Consider the following 8,133-nt stretch of genomic DNA (forward strand, 5'->3'; position numbering starts at 1 on the left):
CATCCCCAGTAGGGGGTGTGCAGGAGGCAGCTGATCGATGTTTCTCTCTCATCGATGTTTCTAACTCTCTATCCCTCTCCCTTCCTCTCTGTAAAAAAATCAATAAAATAGGTATTATAAAAAAGACAATACATAACAAGTGTTGGAAAGGATGTGGAGAAAGAGAATCCTTATGCACTATTGGTGGGAATGTAAATCTGTGCAGCCACTATGGAAAACAGTATGAAGGTTCTTCAAAAAATTAAAAATTGAACAACCATATGATCTAGCAATTCCACTTCTGGGTATTTATCTAGAGAAAACTAAAATACTAACTCAAAAAGATATATGTAGCTCCATGTTCACTGCAACATTATTTACAATAGACATGACATAGAAACAAGTGAAGTGTTCATCAATGGGTGAATAAAGATGTGATACACTTTCTCTTTTCAAGATGGCAACAGAGTAGGTAGATCTTGCTCTCACCTCCTCCTAGAACCAAACTGTAAATACAACTAATTTAGAGAACAATCACCCTGAATTACCAACTAAAGACTATCTGAAGAGGAGTCCTATAACCAAAGACTGGCAGAAGAAGCCACCTTAAGACTGGTCGGAAGGGCAAGGATGCGAAAGGGGCTGCCACAGGTGGCTGCCAAGGTTACGGAGGGATATCTCAGCTGTGGAGGTTCCCCTGGAGAGGTGTGAAGCCTAAACCCCAGGCTGGCTCCCCAGTCCAGAGCTCCAGAGCTGGAAAGAAGTGCCCACAAAGCATCTGGCTGTGAAAAGCAGTGGGGTTTCTGTCCACCAAAGAAAGGCTGAGCCTGGAGACAAAGGCAAACTCTTAAAGGGCCAATGGGCAAAATTTCATTCACAGCCACTCACCCTGGGCTCTAGCGGAAGGAGGGCAGTGCAGACTGGAGTGGCCTGAGGAGAGTCCACGGTCTGTGGCTTTGGGGAGAACATGAGGGAACAGCCACCAGGATCCCTGTACTGAGCATCCTCTGATACCACAGGGCCATCTTTCTTGGGCAGGCAGTCCCCTCCCAGCAATCAGCCTGGGGAAAAGCAGTTACCCCACCCTCAGGAATCCTTCTCGCCCCACCCTGAGGATCTTAAGACCTGCTGAGGAGTAAGTGGCATAGGCTGGGTATAGAAAGGTAGACAGACTCAGGGGGTGTCTGTGAATGGCTTTCGGGAGGGGCCATTCCCCCACTTTCCTGTGAACCTGAGTGGTGCTTCCTCTCATAGGAGATCTGATAGAAATACCCTCCTAACTTCTGGCTTCCAAGCAGACCCAACCTCTGGACTCAAGAGGCCCCAGCCTGACTACTAGAGGCTCTGCCCTGCCAAGGTCAGGGAAAAGTCCGGGACAGAGTCAGACACATGGCTCTGGGGTGAGGGTTCATACCCATCATCTTCCCTGAAGTCTGAACGGCACCTCCCCTCACAAAAGATCCAATAGCCTTGTCCTCCCGATTCTGCCAGAGGCTATTTACTTCAGTGACTAAGCCTTTTCAGTGACTATGCCTAACAGGCAGCCGCAGGTATGGGTGGATCCCGGGGTGACTTGGGACTTTTGCTGACCTGCCCCTGGGCCTGGTGCTGGTAAAAGCTGGCCTTGGAGTACAGCTTGGTCCTTCCCATGCACAGCCAAGCCCAGCAGAGGCAGCCACAAATTGTGGATCACCTGTAGCTTCAAACACTTTCAGGCATAGATACTGTTTGACATTGGCTTGCACCAGAGTCCCTCCCAAGAGGCCCAGAACCAACACACCAAGTGGCCAGCTCCAGACATCAGAGCAGGATCCAACAAGCTTCACTGACAGTATTTCCAAAGGGAGGTCACAGCAGGCACTAAACTCTGCTGAGACAAACTCCGCTTTTTTATTCTTTATTATTTTCTATTTCTTTTCTTTCTTTTTTTCTATTATGTTCTTTTTTCCTTTCTCCTTTCCTTATTCTATTTTTCCCACTTTTCTTTTCTTATTCTTTTTTTTTAGTTTCATATTGTTTTTTCCCTTTTTTCTTTTTTTATTCTATGTTTTTTTTTCTTACTTTTTTCTTTTTCTTTTCTTATTTTCTCTTTTTTATTCTTTTTTCTTTTCTTATTCTTACTGTTCTGTTTCATTTGTAATACCAGAACCTTTATAGCAGCTTGCACACTGTGGTCAGGGTTGAGCTCACAGCCAGCCAACCTGAGGGTCGATCCCACCCAGGAACGGGCCAAGAGCAATCCAGACCCAATTACAACAGGAGGGTCTACATAACCCACACAAGGGACATTCCTAGAGCATCCAGGTGCCTTCTGTGGAACTTCTAATCCTTGTTTATCCTATCTTAACACAGGCTAAAAACTGGCTTTCAATTTCTAATGTAAAATTATTTTTGTCATCTATGTTGTTATGCTGCCCCTTTTATTTGTATCTCTCTTGTCTATTTTTCTTTGATGAGGTGTGTCATAAAGTACTGTGAAGTGTGTGTTTACTTTGTTACATTTATTGAAGAGTAGAAAAAAGGTTGTTCTATTCTGTCCAGGTGTTCTGTAATTGTCTTTGATGTCTGTGCAACATCCTGTGTAAATTGTTTCTGATAAGTTTGTATTGCAAATGTATTTTGAAATAAATTTTACCAGGATCCATCACACCATTTTGCTATGGAAACACTAGGATGGATCTCTCAACATGGCATTCATGATTTATTCCTTAAATTTTAGAGTAATGTTGAATATTATCTGGTTATGATTACAATTATTGTCCTGTGAGGAAGGCAGAGTGAGACATTATCTCATTTTCCAGATGAGGAAAGTGAGACATGGACAGAAATGATTAAATGAGATAGCACTTGAGAAAGTACCTGTGACAGGGCCTGGTGTGCATGTACGTGTATGTGTACCTATACACGTACGAAGACATACATGTACATGTACATGTAATTTTTCTTTGCAATGAGGGACAGAGCAGTAATTTTTTCTCTTTAAAAGAATATATTTACTTATGATTACAAAGCAAATTAGTGAAAGATCTAAAATTAAAGCTTTTTGACTTCTAGTCATGTATGGTCTTTCTAGTAAGCTCTATTCAGATGGCACAGATGACATTTCCATATCTGGTTATTAGCGTTTCACATTCATGACAAACTATTGTGTATTATAGTAGTTCCATTTTTAAAATAAAATCCAGAGATAATATAGGGACACTTCCTTAAGCTTTCTTTCCTTTATATATATATATATATTTTTTTTAAATATATTTTATTGATTTTTTACAGAGAAGAAGGGAGAGAGATAGAGAGTTAGAAACATCGATGAGAGAGGAACATCGATCAGCTGCCTCCTGCACATCCCCCACTGGGGATGTGCCCGCAACCCAGGAACATGCCCTTGACCGGAATCGAACCCAGGACCCCTCAGTCCGCAGGCTGACGCTCTATCCATTGAGCCAAACCGGTTTCGGCTCCTTTATATATTTCTACTGTCATTATACCATTTTGACTTCTTCCCAAGATCTCTTTCTGGGAACAGGAAAAGCCGTGGGCCAAATTCTGGTTTAAGTTAAGTTTGGCTTTGGCTTCCTTCCACTTTCTTTTCTGGTCCCTCTACTATTTCTTACTAGGGGCCCAGAGTGTGAAATTGCATGAGGAGGCGCCCTGCCTCCTGTCTCCCGCAGGGCGCCGCCAGGGCCAAGAGGTGCTCCATGCACCTCCTAGAGGCCCGTCATTGGGTCGTTTTGGTCGTGACGCCTCTTGGCCTTTTATTATTATGTGTGACAACTTGTGTTCCATAAAAGTCAGTCAGTTCATGGGCAGCAACAGCAGGTAGAGCAATCAGATCTGGACAGTGAACTATGAATCAGAGACTAGGAATGCCACAGAAAAAAATGCCTTTGAGCAATTAGGAACTGGAAGAACTTCGAGATGAGCAATCTGAGAGCAAAAGGTTAACAATTCAGAGTTTGACAGGTGGGGAGGGAGCCGGACAGAGCAGGCCTAACAAGGAGTTTCTGGAACCAGCACCAGCAGCAGGGAAAATGCAGAGTGCTTTCCCTTTAGTCCCTCTTTATTCCTCTCACGATGGCGAATTCCAATCTAATGTGATCCTATCAGTAGAAATACCTGCAACAGTTGTCTGGCTGACCGCTCAATGTGGAGTGGGGAGTGACCACAGTTATTTTGGAAGAAGGGTTGGTTTTCTTTACTCTGGTTGTTGAAAAGGATGCAATAACATTAATTCATACCAAAAGGGAGAAACTGATCATTAACGTATTACAGCTCTTAAACATAGTCTGTTTTGAGGAGCGAACCAAAGCAGCCCTTCTCCCAGTATGGCATGCCCACTCCTCATTGAGCTGAAACGGGTCTCGGTGGCCACGCACTCTGGGAAATGCTGCCTGACCCTCCTACTAGAAACAGTAACATATCAAAAGTCCCGAGAGTCTTACAGTAAGTACATGAGCTCATTTGATTTGATTTGATTTACTTTTATGGTTAGTGCTCTAGTGTCCTGCTCAAGAAATCTTTACATACCTCAAGATTACAAAGATATTTTCCTTTGTGTTTTTGTGGTTGTTTTTTTTTAACTTTCTGGTCCTATTTTATGTTTAGATCTACTACTGTCTACTTCATGTTGTGAACTAAGTGAGAAAGATGTATGTTTTTTCCAAAAGAAAATGCATTTTTTCCAGCAATATGTTTAAAAAGACTATTCTTTTCCCATTGAACTGACTCAGCACCTTGATCAAGAATCCATCAACCTGCCCGGCAGGCATGGTTCAGTGGTTGAGCATCGACCTATGAACCAGGAGGTCACGGTTTGATTCCTAGTCAGGGCACATGCCTGGGTTGCAGGCTAGATGCCCAGTGAATTGGCCTATCAATGATTCTCATCATTGATGTTTCTATCTCTCTCTCCCTCTCCCTCCCTCTCTAAAATCAATAAAAATATATATTTTTAAAAGGAATCAATCAACCTTTGTATGTGTGAGTTGATTTCTGAATGAACTATTCTCTTCCGTTGATGTTTGTCTATCTTTAGGGCAACATTTGATAATTGTAGCTTTACAGACAAGTCTTGAAATCACATTTTATAAATCACCCCCTTGTTGCTCCTTTTCAAGATTGTTTTAGTTATTCTATGTCAGTTGCATTTCCAGATAAATTCTAGAATCACCTGACAGTTTCTTCAAAAGTGACATTGGAATTTTGATAGGATTGCATTGGATACATAGATTAATTTAGGGAGAATTGGAATCTTAACAATTTGGAATTTAATAATCCATGATCATGGTGTATACATTGTACTTTTTATTTTGGTCAAAGAAATTCTTGCCCTCATAGAACTTATGTTCTAGTGAGAAAAACTGTATAAAATAAATAATGCCAGGTAGCTATTTTTCTTTAAAAAAAAAAGGTATATCAGGGTAAATAACAAAAGGAGAAATACTGTAGAAGTGGGGCAGTGGTGTCTCCCAGGAAGAGGCATTTGAGTCGAAATTTAAATGAAAGGAAGGAAGAAACAAAGAGCTTTCCAAGCAGCCAAGGACTTGAGGCAGAAACAAGCTTGATGTCTTCTACAAACAGCAAAAACACCGATGTACCTGCAGCAAACTGCATGAGGAGAACAAAGCTAGGCAATGATGGTAAGCATATGGTCAGAAGGTAGACCATGTGGGCTTTGTAGGGCATGGGCAACTATTGGAGATTTAAGAAAAAAAAAATCTGAAAGGGTCTTGGTTAAGATTCATCCAGTAATAAAAAAAAAATTTAAAAAAAGATTCAGCCAATACACACCTGTATGTCCATCCAGGTTGTTAAAACAATGAAATATTTCTAATCCTTAGGAAATAGCTGCTTCCATAGCAGCAGTTGCACCTGCCATGCTGGCTCCTTTCCCAGGAATCCCCAGCCCCCAATGTCCCGCCCATGAACCAACAGCTAAATAAGTAACCTAGCCCAGCAGAGGCTATTGAGTTGGGGAATTTAACCAGCTCAGGAACCTAAGACCATTGAAATTCATCAATCTAAAGGATGAGTAAAGGTTTCACATCATTACAGTCCTAGAGCCTGCTTAGGACAGTGTGTCTTGAGCTTCCAAGGCTCTATTGGAGCCCCATGCCATTGTCTGGGCTCCTGCTCAGTTCAGCAGGAATAAGAGGTAGGCTCGAGAAGCAGACTGAATGTTCCTGAGGTCTGAGATGAAGGCAGAGGAAAGGGGAAATCCAGTGCATTTCTACATAAACAATTGGTCTTCTTAGCACTTCCTGCATTGATTTGAAAGGCTACTGGCCTTTATAACTTTTATATATTAACCACATCAAACTTTTTTTCTATATTCAAAGTCATAAAATTGTGAACTACCAGCAGTTGTGTGTTTTTTTTCAATACATTGTGGCAAAGGGGAAATAGAAAATATCAACCTCTCCAACACTAAATGCAACCTTAACATTCTCAGAGCTGCACTCAATAAAGTCAATGCTTGTGTAACAGTGTGTAGTTCCTGGAATCCTAACCTCAACATACAAATACAACAGTTGAAATAAAGCAATTCTAATTTCATATATGAAATTCATTTTACACAGTATAGTACCAGAAAATTAGTACATATGTCAAAATCTTAAAACCATATTTCTTCAAAGTTGCATGAAATTTCTAAGGCTGCTTGCCATTTCCATCCATTTCACAAAATTCCTCCTTTTTGAAAATAAATTCTGCTGCTCTTATATCTAGGACCCCAACATCCGATTATATAGTATTAAAGTTCTACTTTATTATCATTTAATTTATTTGAACATTAACACCTTCAGTTTCATTACCTGAGAGATCACTAAATATCTGCTGACATAAACTTGTAACATGGACCTAAACTAAAGGAAGAGCAACTGGAAAGATCAGGGAGAAATCTAAGCTCTACTTAGAAATAATCCATCTCTGGGCACCAGCATCTATTCACTCACTTACATTTTCTGACTGTAAACAACCTCACTGATCCAAAGACAAGACATGAAAAACCATATGCGAGCAGGACCTGTGTTAGTAGAACACTTGCTGAAAAACTTCATTGCTTTTTCCTTTTCGTTGTTTAACATAAAACTACTTGTGAAATGCCAAAACTTTCTTTCAGGTAGGTCTAGCACACAAGCTTGAGGGCCAAGCAGAACCTTAGATGGAAATTATTCTTACAATCCTTTTTATATTCCAATATCATAATTTTTAAAATCAAAACTACTTACACCACAGCAAGCTGACGTCTGGACAGACAGCACGAGACTGCCAGTAAGCCACCTATTTGTTCACAGACTACACTTTGCTCCCTCGCTGGCTGGGATCAGGTTCTGGATCAGGTTCACACTGATACACATTCACTGCGGCCTTGGAAGCTGCCACCCCAGGGGGGAGGTGGGAGGGCTTGTGAATTTAACTCCTGCTTGATAACCACTTATCAGCAACTTCTTAAAGGTTGATTTCAATGTGTTTAAAGAGAAAAATGTAAGGAAGATTATAGGGAAAGTCTGAAAACTCTCAATAGTCTCTGATGGCTGGGCTTTGGGTTCAGAGGGGATTTTGTTTCCATATGTTTCTGGCAGGGAAAGGGGGAGAGAGACACACAATAGTCCTATGAGCTTTAAAAATCTTGCTTTCTTCCTTTGATAAAAGTTTCCCCAACTCCTTAGGACCTATCCACTGTATAATCATGGCAACACACACACACACACACACACACACACACACACACCCGGAAAGTTGCTTCTCTACTGCAATCTCCCATCTCCCCCATTTTCCTCAACTCTCACTAGCTAGGAAAATAATACAGTTCTTGTTAAATTTAGTGCTTTTGGACATTGAAACCACCTGCTGATCTAATGTAAAGTGATAACTTGGATCCCAAATTCTGTTTCATCCCCTTTCCCATCCCTAGCTTCTTTCCCTTCTGAACTACTATATGTCTGAAATTTCTGAGTTAGCCTTCAAAGCAAAAACCATTTATTATGTACTTACTACACTAATCATTTCATAAACATTATCTCTTCTTTCCTAGGCATGACATTTTAGGATCATCTCCAATTCTTCTTTGCCTGATTCTCTGTATCCAATTTAGCTCTTTCACTCTTCCTGGTGGTCCTCTGTAATAAGCACTGAGTAGGCAGAATAATGGTC

General features: G+C 41.0%; 1 protein-coding gene across 3 annotated transcripts in view; it reads right to left on the reverse strand.

The window, feature by feature from the left end:
• MAP3K13 (mitogen-activated protein kinase kinase kinase 13) overlaps positions 1 to 8,133 on the reverse strand; it is a 154,306-nt gene that overhangs the window by 111,533 nt on the left and 34,640 nt on the right. Inside the window, exon 1 of one of the 3 annotated variants that reach the window (XM_005858441.2) lies at positions 7,209 to 7,363. The exons of the other annotated variants lie outside the window; for them this stretch is intronic. The gene's annotated coding sequence lies outside the window, so the exon portion shown is untranslated. Of the gene's footprint in view, positions 1 to 7,208; positions 7,364 to 8,133 lie in introns of those variants that run through there. 3 annotated transcript variants of the gene reach the window in all.

The sequence above is a fragment of the Myotis brandtii genome, unplaced genomic scaffold (assembly GCF_000412655.1).
Source record: "Myotis brandtii unplaced genomic scaffold, ASM41265v1 scaffold118, whole genome shotgun sequence".
NCBI classification, from domain to species: domain Eukaryota; kingdom Metazoa; phylum Chordata; class Mammalia; order Chiroptera; family Vespertilionidae; genus Myotis; species Myotis brandtii.